The 23,245-nt window shown below is 44.1% G+C and overlaps 1 protein-coding gene across 38 annotated transcripts in view; it reads left to right on the top strand.

Moving 5' to 3' along the window:
- Nucleotides 1-23,245, top strand: part of CYRIB (CYFIP related Rac1 interactor B) — a 175,930-nt gene that overhangs the window by 38,706 nt on the left and 113,979 nt on the right. For all 38 annotated transcript variants that reach the window (XM_073999458.1, XM_015455180.4, XM_073999447.1 and 35 more), the window contains exon 2: nt 6,507-6,559. The gene's annotated coding sequence lies outside the window, so the exon portion shown is untranslated. The remainder of the gene's footprint in view (nt 1-6,506; nt 6,560-23,245) is intronic.

Below are 23,245 nucleotides of genomic sequence, written 5' to 3'. Positions count from 1 at the left end.
GATGGTGCCACTGTACTCCAGCCTAGGTGACAGAGCAAGATTCTATTAAAAATAAATATATCAATAAAATTAATACTCCTACTACTGCTAACACAAGATGTCCACCCTCAAGGTGCTTATGATCTCATTGAAAGAGTGAGGACAAATATTAGGTGATAATACCAAATGGTATAGGATGGGAGTTGGCCCGTGTGTGATCATTTTGTACCTTATTATTGACATTTACATACAGAGATGTGCACATCATTATTATTTTTGGCTGGGTGTCGAGTCCAGTTGATTTAAAACATGAAATGGCAGACTTTGGGAACTGGATGGCCTTAGGAAGTGAAGCATAGCAGAGTTCATGTATGAGCCATACAGAAGTCTACTGTGAACGAGTGTGAGTCTTGAGCTGCACATGGCCCAACTTCCCACATACCTGTTAGATGCCTTCTCTGTCTGGACAATAAAAGAAAAGATGACTGGACTAGAGCAGTTTGTGCCAGCAAGGCAAGACATTTGGAAATGGCCTTAATAAAACCTCTTTGTTCTGGCCGGGCACGGTGGTTCACGCCTGTAATCCTAGCACTTTGGGAGGCCGATGCGGCTGGATCACTTGAGGTCAGGTGTTCCAGAACAGCCTGGCCAACATGGTGAAACCCCATCTCCACTAAAAATACAAAAATTAGCTGCGCATGGTGGCACACGCCTGTAATCCCAGCTACTTGGGAGGCTGAGGCAGGAGGATCACTCGGACCCGGGAGGCGGAGGTTGCAGTGAGCAGAGATCACGCCACTGCACTCCAGCCTGGGCGACAGAGCCAGACTCTGTTTCAAAAAAACAAAAAACAAAAAACATACACACACAAACTGTTTGTCTGATTCAGAAATTCTATTTCTTTTTTTCAAACAAATGTTTGGCTTCTCAGAACTGAGGGGTAATGTAAACACTTAGAATCACCTTCCAAATTCACACTCAGAGAGGCAGCTGTAGGGAGAAGTTGGAAGGAAAAACCACTTATAACTAATTGCAGTATTAGCCTCTCCAGGTAACTATGGGAACAGCTGAGCAGGGCCTCCTTGAATGGGGAGATAAGTTTACCTGTGTAATGACTGCATTTAGTTTTTTCCCAGGAAATTATAAAAAAGAATTGCTTTGCTTAAAGGTCTGTTTTCATAAGTTTGTTAAACATTGCCCTAATTTTTTATGTTATTGCTAACTGGTCCTAATAATGTGAAATAAATTTCAGTCTAGTTTAGAAAAACGGTCATGAATTCTGAATTAAAATAATTCCAAATATCCATTATTATAAATAAATATAAATATTATTATTATTATAAATAGCGAATGTTTATTGCACATTTATTCCCCCACTGTACTGGGGGAAAGTTTTATTAAATAAAGCGATAAATGGTTGTTAGAAATATTACAGAGCTCTTGTAATTGAACAGGATTATAGGTATAAGTTTATAATTTTATTAACAGGGATAGAATGAATCATGATAAAGGAAAAAACAAGTGATAAGCCAATAAAATAACAAGGTGAATCCACTGAGGGGAGGGAGTAATTATTTAAATTATTATTTTTTGTTTAATTAACATTTATTGTCTTCTGGGTAACAGGCCCTGTTAGGGACTTTTACATCTGCTATTTTATTTAATTACAAGAGTTCTTCATTTCCAGATAAGATTTCCCATGGGTTTCCTTTGACTAATGAGTTATCTTAGCCTGGTGCTTCTCAGTCCCAGCTGCACATGAATATCACCTGGGGAGCTTTGGCGCAATATGGCACTGGGGTGTATCCCAGAGAGTCTGTTTAATTATGCAGGGTGGGGACCCTGCTGCAGTATTTTTAAACTCTGGCCAAACCCAAGGTGTCATTTCACCTGCAGGAAAAATACAGCAGTAAGCAACTGCTGCAAACTTCGGCAGTAGAGCATGCTATGCCAGGTGGAATAAGCAAAACACCTGTTTTCCTTTGTTTCCTATTAAGTGGGATGTGGAAAGTGTCAGAATAATTATGGAATGAAGCAGGCTAGAAAATGTAGCTTTAAAAGTCTCAAGCTCAGAATTTCCAGGTGCTCTTGATTTGTAGCCTAGGTTTTGCTCTGTGGCGTTTATCAGAAACATTGTGCCAGTGACTTGCATAATAAAAGTTTTTGTCTTTTTTATTTTTTAAGATAAAAGGAAACTATTTAACAATGTTTTTATACTAAAGGTAATGTGTTTTAATGAAATACATACATATGTCCAGAGTACAGAACTGTGGATAAAAAAGTTTAGGAGGACACAGAATTGTAAGGAATTCTTTCTTTTGGTGGAGGGATTATGAGTAGACGTGTCTTCCTTAAAAATCATCTGTTCCGGGTGTGGTGGCTTTCGCCTGTAATCCCAGCACTTTGGGAGGCCGAGGTGGGAGGATCGCTTGAGGTTACGAGTTTGAGACCAGCCTGGCCAATATGATGAAACCCTGTCTCTACTAAAAACACAAAAATTAGCCGGGCATGCTGGCAGGTGCCTGTAGTCCCAGCTACTCGGGAGGCTGAGACAGAAGAATCTCTCGAACTCGGGAAGCAGAGGTTGCAGTGAGCTGAGATCGCACCACTGCACTCCAGCCTGGGTGACAGAGCGAGATTCTGTCTCAAAAAAAAAAAAAAAAAAATTAGCTGGATATGGTGGCGCGTGCCTGTGGTCACAGCTGCTTGGGGGACTGAGGCAGGAGGAGCACTTTGAGCCCGGGAGGTTGAGGCTACAGTAAGCCATGTTTGAGCCACTGTACTCCAGCCTGGGCAACAAAGTGAGACCCTGTTTCAAGTTTAGTAAAGTAAGACCCTGTTTCAAGTTCTAGTAAAGTTGTTTAATAGCAAAACATTTTTAAATAGCAAAACATTTTTAAAAACCAGGAAGGAACTAAGTGGTTTGGGAGGCTCAATTGTTTAAAAAATTGTTATAGCCTTAGATCACATAATAGAGAATTAACTTTAAAAATGATCCATAATCAAAAATATACCCAATCCCTAAAACAATTCCTGGTCACCTTTGTAAATAGATTTGCTTCAGTGGGAGCTTTTAGTGCTGCCTAGAGCATCCCAGGAGTCATGAAAGTGTGGTGACATTGGTCAGAGAAAGGAAAGCTTCCATTCGATTTGCCACCATTAAGAGTTTTCCTCTTAAAATAAGCAACGTTTCTGGTAGGGGTGATAGATAGCCTTCCATTTTAAGCGATGTTTTGCTCCTTTAAAAAACTTTATATCACATTTTCTGAGAGACCTTGGGCAAGTCATATCATTCTTTTGGGCCTGAGGTTCTTTGCTGATAAAATGAGGGAATTAGACTAACATAGCTGTCGGTGTTCAGGTTGGGATTCACAGGGCAGCGTCTCCTAGAGCATGCTGGGGGAGGAGTGTTGGGTTGGCTTGATTCTGGGTCTCCTGCTTTGGCCTCAGACAAGCTGCCCTGTGGGTGGGCTCCGGGCAGGGCTCATTTGCAGGGAGGGGAATCAGTTTGGTTCCACCTGCATTTGGGGGATCTGCTAGACATCAGGCATAGTAGCAGGTGTGGGGGACACTAGGATGACCAAAACCTAGCATGAGCCCTCAGGGAGCTTAAAGCTAAAAGTCTCTTGGAGGAGATGGATAAAGACACAGAGAAATCCAGCATTTCTCAGCTAGGTCAGGGACTGGGTGGGAGAAAGGAGGGAGTTTGTTAGAAGGCTAGTTGGGTATAGGAGCCCTGGGTGTTTTTAAATTTTGATTTTTATAGAGACAGTTCCTCACTATGTTGCCCAGGCTGGATTTGAACTCCAACGCTCGTGATCCTCCTTTCTCAGCCTCTAGACTAGCTAGGACTATAGGCGAGTATTTTCTAAGGAACTAAATGACAAATAGAGGACAGCTCCCTTCCCTGAGTCACTGTCTGGTCACTGCTGAGAGGAGAAGAGAGAGGAAGGAGCAGGAGCCCACGTGAGGTGGTTGGGACTCCGCTTGTCCTCTGGAGCCGACTTCAGCATGCTAGTGAAAAGGCTGTTAGGGAAAGAGAGGACCTGGGCTCTCAGAAGATGATAGACTCTGCCTTGAGGACAGGGAGGGACCTTAGAGGGGCACCTAGCCCAGGCGGGTTACCCTGGCAAGCCCACCCCTGCATACCCAGGCCCATCCCTCTTCCACCTCCTATGCTTAACTGAATGGACCAGCAGTCTAACCTGCTGGCCTTTGCATGTGTCGAGAGCTCTGCTTGGATCCCTTCCTGCCTCTGGCCAATTCTAACTTAACTTTTACTGCTCAGCTTCAATGTCACCTCCTTGGGGAAGCCTTTCTTCGATTATCCATCATTTTCCATCCCCTGCTGAGTTAATTAAATACCTTTTCAGGGATTGCCTCATCCCCTTTCCTTCAGAGCATTCATCTGCCTGTAATTGCTCCCTTAATCTTGGAGAGTTCCTGGGTGGCTGGGACGGTTTAATTCATGGAATTATTTCCATGGCCACAGTGCTTGGCACACAATAGGTGCTCCGTAGCTATTGAGTGAATGAGTGTCCTCACTTTATAACAGAAGTTAAGTGACTCACCCAAGTCAGACACTCTGAAACACTGAGACGGAATGAGACCCATGGTTATGAGTCTGAAGAGGAGGCGAGATCCGGTTTCTAGAACTGTAGTCAAGGCTTTCTGTCCATAGCTTGGAAACGAAAAGAAGCCACGCTTGTTTAGAGGCCCACATTACTTCTGTCAGAGCCACACTGTATGCCCTGGGTGTGCTGGGTGTGTGTCTGAGAGATGTGGGTTGTGTGTGGGGTGTGTGCCTGGGATGTGTGTGGGGTGTGTGCATGGGATGTGTGTATGGTGTATGTGTGGTATGTATACATGGAATGAATGTGTGGTATGTGTGGAGTCTGTGTGTACATTTGAGGACATAGTTTGTGAGTATGCAGTATGCTTAGATGGTTCTTTTTTTTGTTTTGTTTAGAGACAGGGTTGCTCTGTCACCCAGGCTGGAGCACAGTGCACATCATGGCTCACTGCAGCCTCGACCTCCTGGGTTCAGACGATCCTCCTGTCTCAGCCTGCCAAGTAGCTGGGACTACAGGCATGTGCCACCACGCCCAGCTAATTTTTAAATTGTTTGTAGAGATGAGAGCTCCCTAAATTACTGGGCTCAAGTGATCCTCCCACCTCAGCCTCCTAAAATGTTGAGATTACGGGTGAGCCACCATGCCTGGCCTAGATGGTTCTTAAATCCTCTCCTTGGCCACTGAGCAGTTCTGTGATTATTATTTAAAAGGGAATGTTAAACCACACTCATGCCATAACAAGGAGAACAACAGAAAGAAAACCTACACTGGCAAACAAAAAGAGAGTTGCAAAAGCAGCCGAAGTGGCTGAAATTATCAGCAGATAGGGTTCTCTCTGGACAATTAGACATGGCCCCTAAACCTTTTGTGAATAAAACAAGGCCGGTTAAGTGGCTTCCGGTAGTTTCAGCACCCAATGAAAAGCAAAGAGAAAACACTAAGACAGCTAAAGATTTAATCAGAATAAAGGCTAGAGAAAAAGTCATCCTGTTTCTCTTCCATTCAATAGTAAGAGTGTCTAGACAGTGCAGACTTTGCTCTAATCTTCACACTAACTGCTGGCAAATGCATTAAAAAGGGATGTTAACTATGGTTTTATGAAAATTCTCTTTAATTCATCAGCTTTTGTTGCTGTAGGAGATTTTGGAGGGTGACAAGGCTAGCGTAATGTACCTGTTTGTGTTTCTTTCTCCGCAAAGTAGAAACCTGAAACAGGAAGTGATTCGAGGGACAGAATGACTAAGACCGTTTCAGACTCAAGTTGAACTGAGCATTTTGCTGGGACCAAGACTTGCTGCTGCAGCCAAAGGTCCCAATATCCTTTATACTGAATCTCCATGGATAGCCCTGGCCCCACCATATGCGCTCCTAAGGACAACACAGTCCAGCCAAACTGCCCTTCAGTCATAGGAGTTTGGTTTAGGTCTTTGTTCTTTACTTGCTATGCAACCTTCAGCAAATTATTCCACTTCTCTGAATCTCTATTTATTTGTAATATACCAGACTATTTTGAGCATTAAGTGAGAAAACTGTGTGCAAAACAATTCAGTGATATCATGGACTGTACACATGCGATCTGGGGCCGGGTGCGGTGGCTCATGCCTGTAATGCAGCACTTTGAGAGGCTGACACTGGTGGATCACTTGAGGTCAGGAGTTCGAGACCAGCCTGGCCAACATGATGAAATCCCGCCTCTACTAAAAATAAAAAAATTAGCCCGTCGTGCTCGCTTGAACCTGGGAGGCGGAGGTTGCAGTGAGCCGAGATCGTGCCACTGCACTCCAGCCTGGGCGACAGAGCAAGACTATGTCTTCAAAAAACAAATAAACAATCAAACAATTTGGAGTTGTGCCTCTACTTTGGGGAAAAAACAATAGCTAGGATTTACTGGGGGCTTTCTGTGTACTGAGGACTGTTGTAACTTGCTTAATTCTGGCTATAACTCTTTTACAGGAGAAGAAACTGAGGCCTGGAATTTGATTAACTCGTTCAAGATTACCCAGTTGGTAAGTAACAGAGCTGGAATTTGACCATGGCCATCTGGCTCCAGAGCCAGCACTCTTAACCACACTTCCTATGAGGAAAAGTTAAAGTGGATGGGAATGGCTACCAGATGGATTTCAGTTCCGTAGAAATAAGAACCTCCTACCTCTGTTGAAATCAGAATACACATACGTCCCTTCATTCATTCTATGAATATTCATTCACTCCATGAACCTACGAGGTTTTTAGGTCACATTATTAGTTTAAATAAGAACTATAGGCTGGGCGCAGTGGCTCACACCTGTAATCCTAACGCTTTGGGAGGCTAAGGTGGGTAGATCCCTTGAGGTCAGGAGTTCAAGACCAGCCTGGCCAACATGGTGAAACCTTGTCTCTACTAAAAATATAAAATTTAGCCAGGCATGCTCGCTTGAACTCAGGAGGTGGAGGCTGCAGTGAGCTGAGATTGTGCCACTGCACTCCAGCCTGGGTGACAGAGCAAGACTGTCTTTAAAAAAAAAAAAAGAAAGAAAGAAATAAGAACAAAATTTTGGAGGTAAGGAGACATTTCCAGCCTACCGTCATGAGTAATGACAATAATAGCTAGTACTTTTTGAATATGTACTATATGCAGACCCTGTGCTAAGAGCTTTTTAACTTGTTTAAGCTTCACAGCAGCTCCCACAAAGTTGCAGTTCAAAGAAGACAAGTAACTTGCCCAGGGTCGCTCTGTTGGTAAGGGATAGAGTTTGTATTCACATTCAAGCAGTCTGGATTGAAAGTCAGTGCTCTTGCTGGGCGCGGTGGCTCACGCCTGTAATCCCAGCACTTTGGGAGGCCAAGTGGGGCAGATCACAAGGTCAGGAGATCCAGACCATCCTGGCTAACACAGTGAAACCCCCGTCTCTATTAAAAATATGAAAAATTAGTCAGGCATGGTGGCGGGTGCCTGTAGTCCCAGCTGCTCGGGAGGCTGAGGCAGGAGAATGGCGTGAGCCCAGGAGGCGGAGCTTGGAGTAAGCTGAGATCACGTCACTGCACTCCAGCCTGGGCAATAGAGCGAGACTCCATCTCAAAAAAAAAAAAAAAAAAAAAGAAAGTCAGTGCTCTTAACCAATGTGGTCTTGTCAACTGTCAACCCTATAAGGCCCTTCACGGAAAACCATTGACTCTTGGCGCCTGGGTGCCCTCTGTCTGTGACAGTGCACTTCCCTTTTCTGTTTCTTTTCTCCCCCGGTTTCCTAGACTCCCTACTACCCTCACTGGTGAGGCTTAACCATAGGATAGGGACCTGTGGCAAAATACTTACAGCCATCTCTACTTAGGCATGCTTTTAACTTTTATTTTAATCGGACTATCTTACTTGCTGTAAAATGCACAAATCTTAATCTTAATCATACAGCTTGGTGAAATTTTAATATGTTACACCCATCTAACCATCACCCAAATCAGCATATACAATATTTCTAGAAAGTTCCCTCATGACCCTTTGCACTTAGTATTACGCCAGAGATAAGCACTATTCTGACGTCTGTCATCATAGATTCATGCTTCTACCTTAGCCATATACAAATATACTTGCTCAACAAAAACAAAAGGATAAAAACACCACTTTAAATAGTGTGGGTGATCCTATCATTCCACCCAATGAGCGTCTCTCTTGGAGTGGGTGTGAATGGCAGACATGGATCTGCTGTTCCGTCTGTTGGTCTTTGTTCTCATGGCTTTTTAGGATGTGAGCATCTTGTGCCACCAAGTATATTTCTCATATTTGTGGATTTTAATTATCACACAACATGGCCCTTAAATCTAAGCCAGTTATTACATATGATGCTCAACCCTAAGAAACCAAATCCAATGCTGAAGCAAAGACTGGCTGTGTTGGACTTCATGAAAGATGGTTTGTTTGTCTCCAACCTGAGACCTTATTGTGGGATTTTTCAAGGGGAATTTTGGCTTCTTTCAATTTTCATGCTGGCTTTAGAAGCTAACCCTTGAGTAGATACAATTTTAATGGGGGCAGAACTCAAGTGTGAATAAGTGGTTATATTAAATTTAGTGACCTGGAATACTTCTGGCAACGTGGTGGACTAAGCTGACTTGTGTGAGTCCTTCCTGCTGTGAGTACAGAATTGATGGAAATATAAGAATGGGGAGCGCTGAAGAAAGGGAAACCTGCAAATGTCACGAATGAGGATAGGTTGGCCGCGGTGGCTCATGCCTGTAATCCCAGCACTTTGGGAGGCGGAGGCGGGCAGATCACTTGAGGTCAAGAGTTCCAGACCAGCCTGGCCAACACAGTGAAACCTTGTTCTACTAAAAATATAAAAATTAGCCGGGTGTGGTGGCATGTGCCTGTAATCCCAGCTACTCAGGAAGCTGAGGCAGGAGAATTGCCTGAACCTGGGAGGGGAAAGTTGCAGTGAGCAGAGATCACGCCACTGCACTCCAGCCTGGACGACAGAGCAAGACTCCACCTCAAAAAAAAAAAAAAAAAAAAAGGGTGGATACGTTTAAGCTAAATGGTGGCATGTGAGCTGAAGCCATGACTACTCCTGGGGCTTTTGCACAGAAGCTACAGAGCCTGGGGGCTCAAGGTGGAACTGAGTGCTCTGGAGCCTTGAAGGTCTGACTTTTTCATGAAAAGGGGCTAGAAAAACTTCGATACTTGGAGAAATAGAGAGGAAGCTTGCCTTGACTGGAAAAAAGTTACCAGCAAGAACTTAAACGCATGGGATTATACCATATGTGGTTGTGGAATCTGTATTTTTATTACTTATGAAGTATGAGAGCCTTCAACCTGAAAAATTAACATAAAACTGGTCTAGTACCATGGAAACCTCTACTGCAAACACAAAGTCATTCCATAGGCATATTTTAACAACCCATACCTAACAGCACTCCCACAGTGAGAATGACCTCTGAGGACGAGTTCACAATGAAAAACTATAAACTATTCAGGAAACCATTCCAAGTTGGAAATAATACAGTCATTTAAAGAAACTATAAAAATGGTATATTTAAAATTATTAAGATGTCTTAGTTTGGGTTCACAAGAAAAAAGAAATAAAATGATTAAGAACTAAAGATAAGGCCAGGCGTGGTGGTTCAAGCCTGTAATCCCAGCACTTTGGGAGGCCGAGACGGGCGGATCACGAGGTCAGGAGATTGAGACCATCCTGGCGAACACGGTGAAACCCCGTCTCTACTAAAAAAAAAAAAAAAAAAAGAACTAAAGATAATATAAAAAATGTAAAGAAAGATGGAAAAAGAATAGGTTGACTTGAAGAGCAGCTGAATTAAAAGGAAAAATAATCATTAAAATACAGTTAAAATTTGTTAAGTGCATAGTAAATGCCATTGTTCTGTGTACTTTATTTGCATTAACTCATTTACTCCTTAGAACAAAATTATGAGGAAGCATTATTATGATCATCTGAATTTTATAGACAAAGAAACTAAATAGCAGTTTAAGCCACTAGCTCATGGTCACATAGCTGGTAAGTGGTGGATCTGGGATTTGACTCCAGGCTATCTCGGGTAGCCTTGAGTCTGTGTTTGCAAGTATTATACTATGGGAAATCATCAAGAGTAGGCACTAAGTGATAAAGAGATGGGTATATGAAATAATGGTGAAGAAGTATCAATGGCACTACTTACGTCTACATAGAGGGACTAAGGGAGAGGCAGTATTAGAAGACATAAAGATTAGATGTCCTTTCAGACATCTTCCAGTCCTTAGGTTCCAAGAATTTGAGACCAGGTCACCATCAAGGGCAAAATATTCAAAGGAGGGTGGTACACCCTCTACAGGTGGCACCTGTAGTCCCAGCTACCTGGGAGGCTGAGGTGGGAGGATTGCTTGATCCCAGGTGGCAATGAGCCAGTGCCATTTGGCACTGTCTACCATTTTAAGTGCACATACCCTGTGACCCTGCAATTCTGCTTCAGGGATTTTGTCTTATAAATTCTATCTTTCCTATAGTTATATATGTGTGTGAAGATGCATGTAATATATATTCATTGCAGTATTGCTAGTAATAGACTGTGGAAACAACTTAATGTATATCAATAAGGAATTGATTTAGGCCGGTCGCAGTGGCTCATGCCTGTAATCCCAGCACTTTGGGAGGCCGAGGTAGGCAGATGACTTGAGGTCAGGAGTTTGAGACTAGCCTGATCAACATGGTAGAAACTCTGTCTCTACCAAAAAATACAAAAATTAGCTGGGTGTTGTGGCCCACAGCTGTAATCCCAGTTGCTCGGGAGGTTGAGGCAGGAGAATAGCTTGAACCCGGGAGGCGGAGGCTGCAGTGAGCCGAGATTGCACCACTGCACCACTGCACTCCAGCCTGGGTGACAAGAGCAAGACTCTGTCTCAAAAAATGAACAAACAAACAAAACCCCAAAAAACAAAAAATAAGGAAGTGATTGAATGTATATTCTTAAAGTAGATTGCCCCGCCACTGTTTAAAATAGTAGGTCATATCTGCTAAGAAGGAATGATTTTTAGGATATATTCTTAAGTTTAAGAATAAAGCAATTTGCAAGAAAGTATATGTGGTATGCTGCCAGATGTAGGAAAACAAGAAGAGGGTATAAGTGTTTATACACACCCACCCACACACATTCTCATACTTGATTATGCCTAGGCGATTGCTGGAAGGACACACACACAGAGTGTTTGGGGGAATTCTGTATACCTCTTGAAAAAGCTTAGGGAATTGTGGGTCTTGGGTGGGTGGAAGATATCCTGCCATATGCCCTTTTATGTTTCTTTGAATGTTTATAGAGGAGATTTAGCAGATCTCCTAGATGTGGTTACATATCTCCCACGGGAAACCAACATTTATTGAGCATTTGACAAGCACCAGGCCATTACCTGTGTTATCTGTTCACAGGTAAGACAGGTCACACAGGTAAGGATGTGAGGATGTGTCCTCACACATCCCTAACACTGGAGTTCTCTCTATTGCCTGCTGATACCTGGACAACAGAGCTGCACAGTAAATGTGTGATAAATGGTAATCTCATTTTCTTTTTCTTTTTCTTTATTTCTTTGGAGACAGGCTCTTGCTTGATCACGTGACAAGCAAGTGCAGTGACACGATCATGGCTCACTGCAACCTCGACCTCCCAGACTCAGCCTCCTGAGTAGCTGGGACTACAGGCATGTGTCACCACACCTGGCTAATTTTTTTCATTTTGTAGAGACAGGGGTCTCCCTGTCTTGCCCAGGCTGGTCTTGAACTCCTGGGCTCAAGTGATCCTTCTGACTTGGTCTCCCGAAGTGCTGGGATTATAGGTGTGAGCCACTGTGCTTGGCCTGATAATCCCATTTGCAAGAAAATGGGTGGTACCTTCGTTGTGCAAAGTCCTGTGGCATGCAGGTAGAGGAAGGGAAATTCCATGACAGCCTGCAAGGTGTTTTGGAAACAGGGGTAACCCAGCTGCTTCATAGAAATCTGAGTTATCTGGGAGGCATCTCAAACCTTTTGTCTCTCCTGACTCTAGTCCCTGGCACCTCTTTTGAGACCACATGGAAGTATTCAGTCAGTACTCATTTTTCCAACTGTAAGATTCTTTGTTCCGGAAAGCCGTAGCTTGTGTTTCTGGACCACATGAATTGCTGATGTGTTTAGAAACAACAAAGGCAAGGAGAATTTGTCCTGCGATGTCCTCCTTTTTCGAATTATTTTATCTTTACAACTTTCCCGTTGAGTATGCATCATCAAAGGTCTAAGAGACACCAACTTCTGTTCACTTAAAAAGAGTGACCTTTAGGGGCCTTTCTTCTCAAAATAGATGTTCCCAGAGGTGCTTTTTATTGTTGTTATTGTTGTTTTCTGCAATCAACCACATTTCTAACCCATCAGGAAATGTTTTATAGAACCAGAGGCTTTCTCTCTTCCCCTTCCCTTGATCATCTGGAAATAAATTCAGTTAAGTAGGTTATTCGTCTTGAAAGGGCTGTTTTGATGCTGTTGTGATGTGATCAACACACAAATGGACAAGAAATCCAAATGGTCAAGAAAACTGGAAGGAAAATTTAAGCGTATGGAATCAAAAATCACAAAAACTGACCTGGGTAGTATTTAAGAGCGTAACGTATCTGCACAATTCAGATGAAACACTTGCAAGTGAGAGTTATTTGACCTTAGCACTTTGCTGGTCTCTTGAGGCAGTATTTTGTAGGCTCAGAGAGAGCTGTTAAGAGCTTTAAGTATCGTTGTCCTTATGTGCAATGTGGGATGTAATGGTTTTAGTTTACTGTAAGATGAATGTGAATCAAGGGTGTTATCTGACTCCTCCAAATAGTAATTCCATCTTCACTGCCTGAATAGAGATAGGGAATAGGTTTAATCGCCATTGCTGTGTGAGGCCTTCCTGGACTCAGGTGCTTTGCTGTGCTCATATTGCACTGTGTAACATTTAATTAAAGCAGTTATCTTATTGGCTTTAAATAATTGTAGTTGTTTGTAGCTATCTCCACATCAGCCTGTGAGTGCCTAGAAGGATGGTATGGATCGCCTTGCTTCATCTGTATATAGTCAGCATGCAGCATACACCACAGCACTTCGGATTTCATTAGTCAGGATTCTGTCGACCTTGACACAGAATCTCACCTCGAACTGGCTTCCGCAGAAAGGGGATTTGTTGGTTTATGTAATTGAAGAATCTAGGAATGAAACATAAGGCATGGAGGATCCAAGGCTTAAAGGGTTGCCAAGGCTTGCACAGTTTTTCACCATCTTCAACGCTGCCTCCCTTTTCTTTTGGATTGTGCTACAAAATGGTTGTCAGCGATTCTAGCAGGAGGTAAAAAAGGCCACTGTTCCGGTAGTTTAACAAAAGTCTTAGAACCGAGTCCAACTGTCTCTCTGATTGGTCTTTTCTGGGTAACATGCACCGCCGTGAACCAATCGCTATGGCTGGCAAATGCGGTGCTCTGATTGGCCATCTTGGATCAAATGCCCTCCCTCTGAGGGAGATTGGATGCAGCCTGCACCTGCTCAGGTACAGAGACTGAGAATGAGGGAAAGACTGCAGGTCCCCAGGGAAATGCGGGTACCATTTGTGAATGGTGGGTAAGCAAGAGCCAAGGATGTCCAATATAGTAGGTGTTTAATCAGTGTTTACTCAGTGAATGAATTAACAGATGAATGAGCAAACAGGAGCGTGCTGCTGATTCTGTGAGCTGGTTATGCAATACCCCGAGTGGGGTTTTAACAGATGGAGCCTTTGCAGAGAGGAGGGATAGAAGAGGGCTCTGAAAGAAAGTCATTTAAGGATACCATTAAATTAGCTGAAATATTTAACAAGAAATAGGAGACAGGGGAGACATGTGATAGCTGTTTTCAAACGTAAAGGGCATTCATAGGGAAGGGACATTTTCTGGGTCCCTACTTTATGCCGTAGATGCTGGGCTAGACACTTTAATTGACATCACCGCACTTTTATTTTTATTTTATTTTATGTTATTTTATTTTTTTGAGACAAGGCCTTGCTCTGTGGCCCAGGCTGGAGTGCAGTGGTACCATCCTAGCTCACTGCAGCCTCAACCTCCCAGGCTCAAACAATCCTCCCGCCTCCCTCCTGAGTAGCTGGGACTACAGGCACACATCACACCCAGCTAATTTTTTTCTTTTTCTTTCCTTCTTTCTTTTTTTCTTTTTTTAAGCAGGGTCTCACTCTGTTGCCCAGGCTGGAGTGCGGTAGTGCAATCACGGCTCACTGCAGCCTTGACTTCCCAGGCTCAGGTGGTCTACCTCAGCTTCCCCGAGTAGCTGTGACCACAGGCAAGCACCACCATGCGTGGCTAATTTTTTGTAGGTTTAGAGAAGGGGGTTTCCCATGTTGCTCAGGCTGGTCTCTAACTGTTGGGTTCAAGCCATTCTCCTGCCTCAGCCTCCCAAAGTGCTGAGATTACAGGCACGAGCCACTGCACCTGGCCACAATTAAAAAATGTGTATTTAATCTTGATAATTGTGTTTGTTAAAGAAACTAGCTCAGAGAATTTAGAAACTTGCCTGAGGTTGTAGGCCTGGGCTCTGACAAGGCCAGAAATCAGTTTAGGTCTGCTAGTTTCAGAAGCCCCTCACATTGCCTGGTATTTGATTTAGCTGCCACGTAGCCAGCAGACTGTACTAAATAATAGGGTTTTGCTATAGTTCTTTTCTGAGACCTTGATTTCATCAATATTTGTTTATCCACTCATTCATCTTCACTCATGTACTCAGGAAATATTCCATTGATTGTCTACTGGGTACCAGAGATAGACCAGTGAATGATTCAAGCCCCTGCTCTCCTGTAGTTAACAGTCTGGCCGAGTTCCATATTACTTCTAAACGGTTAAATGACAGCCTCTAAGGATGTACAGATCTATGATAATGGGAGTTGCACTAGTCCCACCCCTCTGTAAGGAGGCAACCAGCAAAACCAAGAAGCTGGATGGCCCAGTTTTATCTATGCTGTCTGCCTGGGATGCTGCTCCTAAAGGGACTGATGGATGTTGAGGTATGGGAGGCTTAGGGTGTGCCTCATCTGTTCTCATCCTCCCAGGGCTGGCTCTGCTGAGTGATCTGGGCTGTGTCCCACCACTCTGTCATATGATGTCTCCCCTTTCTGAACCCCAGAGCAGAACCCATGGAATGAAGCAGGGTTAGCTGAACGGGAGGGAAAGAAATATTTCTTGAATGAGGCCTCCCCCTGGTTCTTTAACATGGCTCCCCCTGCTCAGGGAAATAGGTATTATTGTCCCCATTTTTCAGGGGAAGAAGCTGAGGCTTATTTAGAGTCATGATTTGAGCCCAGGCCTGTCTGATGGCTCCAAAATCGTATGGGCTTCCTTTTGACCCTCCTTGATCCAGACAGGTCTGGGGAGTAGGGCTTTCAAAACTTCAGAAATTGGAGGTGATTTGGCAAGTTAGTTCATTCCTTTCCTTCCCTCCCTCCCTTCCTTCCGTCCTCTTGCTCTGTTGCCCAGGCTGGAGTGCAGTGGTGTGATCTTGGCTCACTGCAACCTCCGCCTCCTGGGTTCAAGCAATTCTCCTGCCTCAGCCTCCCGAGAGCGGGGATTACAGGCGCGTGCCACCATGCCCATCTAATTTTTGTATTTTTAGTAGAGATGGGGTTTCACCATGTTGGTCAGGCTGGTCTCGAACTCCTGACTTTGTGATCCACCCACCTCGACCTCCCAAAGTGCTAGGATTACAGGCATGAACCACCATGCCTAGCCTTTTTTTTTTTTTCTTGAGACGAAGTCTCACTCTGTTGCCCAGCTGGAATGCAGTGGCTGGATCTTGGCTCACTGCAACCTCTGCCTCCCAGGTTTAAGCGATTCTCCTATTCTCCTGCCTCAGCCTCCTGAGTAACTGGGATTACAGGTGCCCACCACCATGTCCAACTAATTTTTGTATTTTTAGTAGAGATGGGGTTTTGCCATGTTGGCCAGGCTGGTCTCAAACTCCTGACCTCAGGCGATCAGCCCACCTTGGCCTCCCAGAGTGCTGGGATTACACGTGTGAGCCACTGCGCCTGATCATGATCTGTTAAGTTTCATGTCATTCATTTATTTAAGAAAGTACTTATGGAGGGCCTGTGTACAGAAACGCTGTTAGGCCTTGGGTGACCAAGATTGACCAGGGTTTCTGCTCCCAGGGAACTTAAAGTCTGAGTTGAATAATTGGAAGTGCGCAATCTTTCATTCAGTGATTTATTCAGCCATGCACCAGGATGTATCAGATGCTTTGAATCGCAAGTGTCAGAAATCCCAGTTCAAATGGGATAATTGATAAAAGCAGTTAAGTGGCTCACATAACCAAAAATTGGAGAGGCAGTATATGATCCTCCAGCTCTGTACTTCTGTCTGTGGGCTCTGTTCTCAGGTTGACTTCCTTCATAGTCATGAGAGAAAAGAGCTACCATCTCTCCCTAGAGCCACTGAACAAACTTTCTGAACTTCGTCCTGATTGGATCATTTCAGGACATGCATTCATCTTTCAATTAATTGTGGTGGCAGGGGAAATGGGATAATACTGATTGGCTTAGACCATTCAGGACCTGTCCTTGGAAGTGGAGGTGAGGTGTGCTTGACTGAAGAATGCCTCCCGATGGGGAAGGAGTGGAGTAGATGTGGTAGGATTGGCGTACAAAGATGGGTAAAAGTATTATGTCTTATTAGATGCTCACCTTTTTCTTATTTTTAAAAATATTAATAATAGAGATGAGGTCTTGCTAAGTTGCCCAGTCTGATCTCAAACTCCTGGGTTCAAGTGATCCTCCCACCTCAGCCTCCTAAAATGCTAGGATTACAGGTGTGAGTCATCACACTGAACCAGAAACTCACCTTCTCTCGTGAGGTTCCTGAGAAGGGCATTTTGAATGCTAGGTACTCTACATGTATTTTTCGGAGTTAATTCTCATAATATCCCTGTCAAAGAAATAAATATTTCCAGTTTGCAGATGAGGAAACAATTTCAGAGAGCTGGAGTTGCTTGCGGGCAGTCACACACCACACACACCTAGGAAGCAAGCGGGGTGTGGCTGTGGCTGTGGCTCCTACGCTACTTCCTCTGCTATTGTTGCAATGGGGGTAGAGAAAATAAATCGTTAATAGAGACCCTAAAAAGATTTGTTGAATGACTCTTCTATGATAAGCAGGGCCTTGGGAGTAGTTACTGCTTTTCATTTCAAGCTTTTATTAGAGGAATCTTGCCTGCCATTTTTTTGTTTGTTTGTTTGTTTGTTTGCTTTTGAGACAGAGTCTCTGTTGCGCAGGCTGGAGTGCAGTGGCACGATCTCAGCTCACTGCGACCTCCGCCTCCCAGGTTCAAGCAATTCTCTGCCTCAGCCTCCCGAGTAGCTGGGATTATAGGCGCCCGCCACCACAGCCGGCTAATTTTTGTATTTTTGGTAGAGATGGGGTTTCACCATCTTGGCCAGGCTGGTCTTGAACTCCTGACTTTGTGATCCACCCACCTCAGCCTCCCAAAGTGCTGGGATTACAGGCACGAGCCACCGCCCCGATCTTTTGTTTGTTTGTTTTTTGTTTTTAAACCAGTTGTAGATGGGAGGAAAACTCTGCTTCCAGGTTCAGGTAAATAACAGAAATTGAATGAGCTTGAGAGAAAAAGCAGAACCATTGTCAACTGACAATGTCTCCAAAGAGATGATTGCATCAGATAATTTTACAGAAATGGTTTCTCTCTCCTTTTGACTTTTCTGCCTGAGGCTGCCATTAGGTTTTAAAGTAATAGAGTAGCTATTATGTAATTGTATACAATGCTTCCTTCCCTTGGGCCCGTGTTAACTTGTGCCTTCAAAATACAGAATACAGTTTTTTTTTGGTAAAGAGTTTATGTAAAGCCAGTGTGATTCCTAAATTAAACTGCCAAAATGAGGGCAAACAAGCTGGGTTTTCTGGTTTTCTCCAGGTTCTGCAGAGATGTAACATCCGACAGATCAGGAAGATGTGCTGATCAGTCACTTGTGTGCTGGTGCAGAATGTTTGCACACCGCTCTGCCCCCAGTGTGTGTGTACCGCAATTCACTGCCCAGTGGAAAGGTTTTCATTTCTTCATAGGTCCTCCACCCTCACCTACTTCCATTCCACCCCAGCAGATACAATTTTATCCAGGGAGAAATCAATTTTTTTTTTCTAGAGACAGAGTCTCACTCTTTGCCCAAGCTGGAGGGCAGTGGTGCGATCATGGCTCACTACAACTTCGGTCTCTCGGTTTCAAGCGATTCTCATACCTCAGCCTCCCAAGTAGTTGGGATTACAGGTGTGCGCCACCACGCTTGTCTGATTTTTTTGTATTTATTTTTTTGAGACAGACTGTTGCCCAGTCTGGAGTGCCGTGGCGCGATCTCGGCTCACTGTAAGCTCCGCCTCCCAGGTTCACACCATTCTCCTGCCTCAGTCTCCCAAGAAATTGGGAGAATTGAGTAGCTGGGACTACAGGCGCCTGCCACCACCCCCGGCTACTTTTTTGTATTTTTAGTAGAGATGGGGTTTCACCATGTTAGCCAGGATGGTCTTGATCTCCTGACCTTGTGATCTGCCCGCCTCGGCCTCCCAAAGTGCTGGGATTACAGGTGTGTGCCACTATGCCAGCCAATTTTTTGTATTTTTAGTAGAGATGGGGTTTCACCATGTTGGCCAGGCTGTTCTTGAACACCTGACTTCAAGTAATACGTCCACCTCGGCCTCCCAAAGTGCTGGAATTACAGGCATGAGCCATCGTGCTGGCAATAAAAAAATTTGAAATCCACATGGTGGTTGGTGACAAGTTGATAAATAAGGTTTTCAGCTTAGATGCTGTGCTTTTTGAGTTCATGTGTCTGCTTTTCTTCTAGGTTATTACTGATGATAATTGATGTAACTATCCAAATTTCTACCACATTGTGTGCTATGTTTTAAGTCTTGGGGACAGAGAATTGAGTAAAGCACAGCCTTAAATACTAATAGCCTTTAATGGCCTTCCTCTAACCAGATTTCCCCTAAGTCTGTCCACATTGGTGTCATCTTTGGGTGCTGGTTTACTCTGGGCCAGGCAAACTTTTACTGGACCTGGGGGAAGGTATGAAGTAGAAGTAAATAGAACATGAGAAAGGTCTGAGGATAAAATGCAGAGGCTTAGGCCATGCACGGTGGCTCATGCCTGTAATCTCAGCATTTAGAGAGGCTATGGTGGGAGGATTGCTTGAGCCCAGGAGTTTGAGATCAGTCCTAGCAAGACCCTGCGTCTACACACAATAAGAAAATAGAAAAGAAAAAAAATCAGCCAGGCACGGTGGTGTGTGTCTGTAGCCCCAGCTACTTGGGAGTCTGAGGTGGGAGGATCAGTAGAGCCCTGGAGGTCAAGGCTGCAGTTAGCCATGGTCATGCTACTGCACTCCAGCCTGGGTGACAGAGGAAGAGCCTTTCAAAACAGGAAAGAGAGAGAGAGAGAGAGAGAGAGAGAGAGAGAGAAGGAAGGGCTTAAATGTCAAGTAAAGACTAGAAAAACAGGGAAAAACAGGGCGTCTGGGCTCATTGTGAGGAAGGAAGGAAGGAAGGAAGGAAGGAAGGAAGAAAGGAAGGAAGGGAAAGAGAGGAATAGGCTTAAATGTCAAGTAAAGACTAGAAAAACAGGGAAAAACAGGGCTTCTGGGCTCATTGTGACCCTGCAGGAGTGATCAATTGGTTTTCACTAGGAATGAGATTCAGGGGCTCTGTTACCACAGCATAACCCAGCTCACCCTAAGTGGTATAACCACTACTGTCATACAGGGAGCACGATTCATGGAACTTGGGAGCAGGTGTGTGTGTGTGTGCAAACACAAAGACATGTTTGTGTATATATGAATCTTGCTGCCTCTTGAGGCTGGTTTCCAAACTTGTCCACACTTTAGAATCACCTGGCAATCTTTCAAAATCCCAAGCCTAAGGTCATACACTAGATGAATTACTTCATAGACTCTAGGGGTGGGACACAAGCATTAGTAGTTTTTTTAAGCTCTCCAGTTGATTCTAATGTTCAGGACAAGTTAAGTTCAGGAATCACTGCTCTGTGAGAATTATAATATCATTATTATTATTTGAGGAGGGGTGGGGATAATGGAAATTACAGTGGTAGTAGCCATCATTATTATTTACTGGCTGCTACCTATATGCCAGGCAGTATCCTGGGTGTTTTACAAAGATGAGCACTTCTGATTCTCACTGCGCTCCACGAGACAATTTTGTAGGTGGTTGGAGAAGGAAAGGAGAGGGTCATATCTTTCAAACTGATGTCAGCCACAGAGTTGGCTAACCAGATTGTCAGGTGAAAATGAGAAAGATGGGGTTGCTGGGCTTACCTTCTTGATCCCAGGGGGGCTGTTGTGGTCATCCTTAGGGCTGAGATTTAGGTGTTCTTTGTTACTGCAGCATAACCTATCCCATCCTGATGGATGCAACCATCCTTTTAATAACCACAGTGGATTCAGGCATCAGTGCTCAGAAGCACATTTTGCAACATTATAAATCGAGGGTGAGTTTATTTTGGCTTGTGGCTTGGAAAGAGAAAAGAATGCAGTAAACCAGGCTATTCGTCTTGGGTTTGTTGGTTCATCCATCAAAACCACTTTGTATGTGTCTCAAGGAATCAGATTTAATAAATTAATAAAATGCTACCTTGTGTGTGGCACTTTTCTCAATGGAATACACAATGCTATGCAAACCTCTTACTGTTGTTAGTCTTTTTGATACACCATAGAACACTTGTAAGAGGTAAATAGGGCTGTTACCATAAGGTAAAATGAGGAAATACGTTACCTTGAAATCCTTATCTAACATCTCTATGGATTTCTGATGTCTGTAGAGATTTCTGGTGGGAGCCTTGATGTGGAAGTAGGAGTTTGGGTGGGAAATGTGGGAGCATTGTGGAGGATGTTCCTAGCACAGGAACAGCATAGACAAAGGCGGAACAGCAAGAAACAGTATTTACATGAACTCTGTAAGCAGGTTAGTGTTATGACTGAGAAAGATACCATTCCTCGCTATTATGGGTGATTGGGAAATCTCATAAAGCCTGCATTCCCACTTATTTCTTCATGATGGAGCATATACTTTTTTTTTTTTTTTTGAGATGGAGTTTCGTTCTGTCACCCAGGCTGGAGTGCAGTGGCACGACCTTGGCTCACTGCAGCCTCCACCTCCCGGGTTCAAGCGATTCTGCTGCCTCAGCCTCCCGAGTAGCTTGGACTACAAGTGTGTACCACCATGACCGGCTAATTTTGTGTTTTTAGTAGAGATGGGGCTTCACCATGTTGGCCAGGCTAGTCTCGAACTCCTAAACTCAAGTGATCCGTCTGCTTATGTCTCTCAAAATGTTGGGATTACAGGTGTGAGCCACCGCACCCGACCGCAGCACATACATCTTCTAACATTTTGCAATGGTGGAAAAGATTTGTGTGTTGTGTGTAATAAGGGCCAAATAAGGACAGCAATTAATTGACCTACCTTTACCCTGAAAGATCATACCAGATACCATACCAAATGTTGCACACTGCTTATTAGTATAGATATTTCACAGGACTTCACTGATGCCTCAATGATGTAGACTAACCTTTAGAAATACAGACAGTATAGACATAATTCCCTCTGATTTTCCTCTGGGTCCAGAGTTCATGACTGGGGGACTGTGCCCCTAGGCAAGTTCCTTAACCACTTGGGCCCTGCATTTTCATAAGTAAAAATGTTACATTGAAGGTTAATTCTAAAGTTTCTCCCACATCTAAAATTTAGTTGATTTCATCCAGAAACTCTGATGCAGGCGCTTATCAGTACGAGCAGCCTATTAAATTAAAAAACTAGGCCAGGCTCAGTGGCTCAAGCATGTAATCCCAGCACTTTGGGAGATTGAGGCGGGTGGATCACCTGAGATCAGGAGTTCGAGACCAGCCTGGCCAACATGGTGAAACCCCATCCCTATTAAAAATACAAAAATCAGCTGGACATTGTGGCGGGCACCTGTAATCCCAGCTATTTGGGAGACTGAGGCAGGAGAATCGCTTGAACCTGGGAGTGGAGGTTGCAGTGAGCTACGATCACATCACTGCACTCCAGCCTGGGGACAGAGCGAGAGTGTGTCAAAAAAAAAAATTACAAAGCTCGGTAAATATCAGTATTTGGACCATAGTATAATGGACTGTAGACATTTTCTGCAAGTCTGTGAGTTGAGATGAGACCAGAGCTTGGGCAAGGTAACATTCTCCCCTTTGCCCTCTTCTGTGCATTACGACTTGGGGAGAGGGATGCATTCTCATTAAACCTATGTTCTAACATGAAACCAGCACCAGGATTTTAGAACGGAAGCTTGCTAAACCAGTTACACTTCTTCTTAACTTGGACCATATTTTTTTTTAAGGATTATGCAATATCTTTCCTTCTGTAGCCTCGAAAAATGACTGTGAGAACCTAAGCTCTTTCAGACTTTTAGTTTATGTTTGACTTTTCCCCATAATTCTGTCTTAATCTCTGTATTTCAAATACTAGGTTACACAGTAGTGACCTGATCATTTAGGCTAAATTTGGGCGAAGGTTAAATCTTACTTCCTTGTCTTGCTTATCTGATTCCCTGGTTCCAGCTCTGTGGCCATGTTGGGAATTCACAGTAGCGTTAAAACCTAGGCCTGTGCTGATTCAGCCTGGACCAATGCCATCTCCTTGACCAGCTGCAGCTGTTTGTTGAGTACATGCCTTGTGCCAGGCTCAGTGCTCTCACTGTGGATACAGTGGTGACAAAACAGTATGGCTGCTACCGTCCTGGAGCTCACAGTGTTCAAGGAACCACACAATAACCATACAATTACAGTGATGGTGTGTCCTGTAAACAAGAAGCACAGAGGTTGAGAGCACCTGCACAGGGGATCTGACCTGGTTTGCTCAAAATGGCAAATGCGTGGCCGTGATGAGGAACCCAGGCAAGCAGCTGGGGGCCGGAGGCATTAAGAGCAGCAAGTGATCTCAAGTACAAGTTGGGACCAGGTGGAGGGGTCAAGAGTCAGCTCACGAACAGCACTAGGGTCCCTGTTATTGGATAAAGTGCAGGACAAGTCCTTCCCTGGACATCTGCCTGCCCCCTCTCCCCTGACCTTCCCACGCTGGAAGGAACTCTTCTAGCCCTTTAATTTTACAGGACATATCGTCCGTGTCATTTATTTGGCAGTTGTGTGTTGCT

The sequence above is a fragment of the Macaca fascicularis genome, chromosome 8, assembly GCF_037993035.2.
Source record: "Macaca fascicularis isolate 582-1 chromosome 8, T2T-MFA8v1.1".
Lineage (NCBI taxonomy): Eukaryota > Metazoa > Chordata > Mammalia > Primates > Cercopithecidae > Macaca > Macaca fascicularis.
The sequence above is the reverse complement of the archived record's forward strand: the minus strand, read 5'-3'. Positions and strand labels throughout refer to the sequence as shown.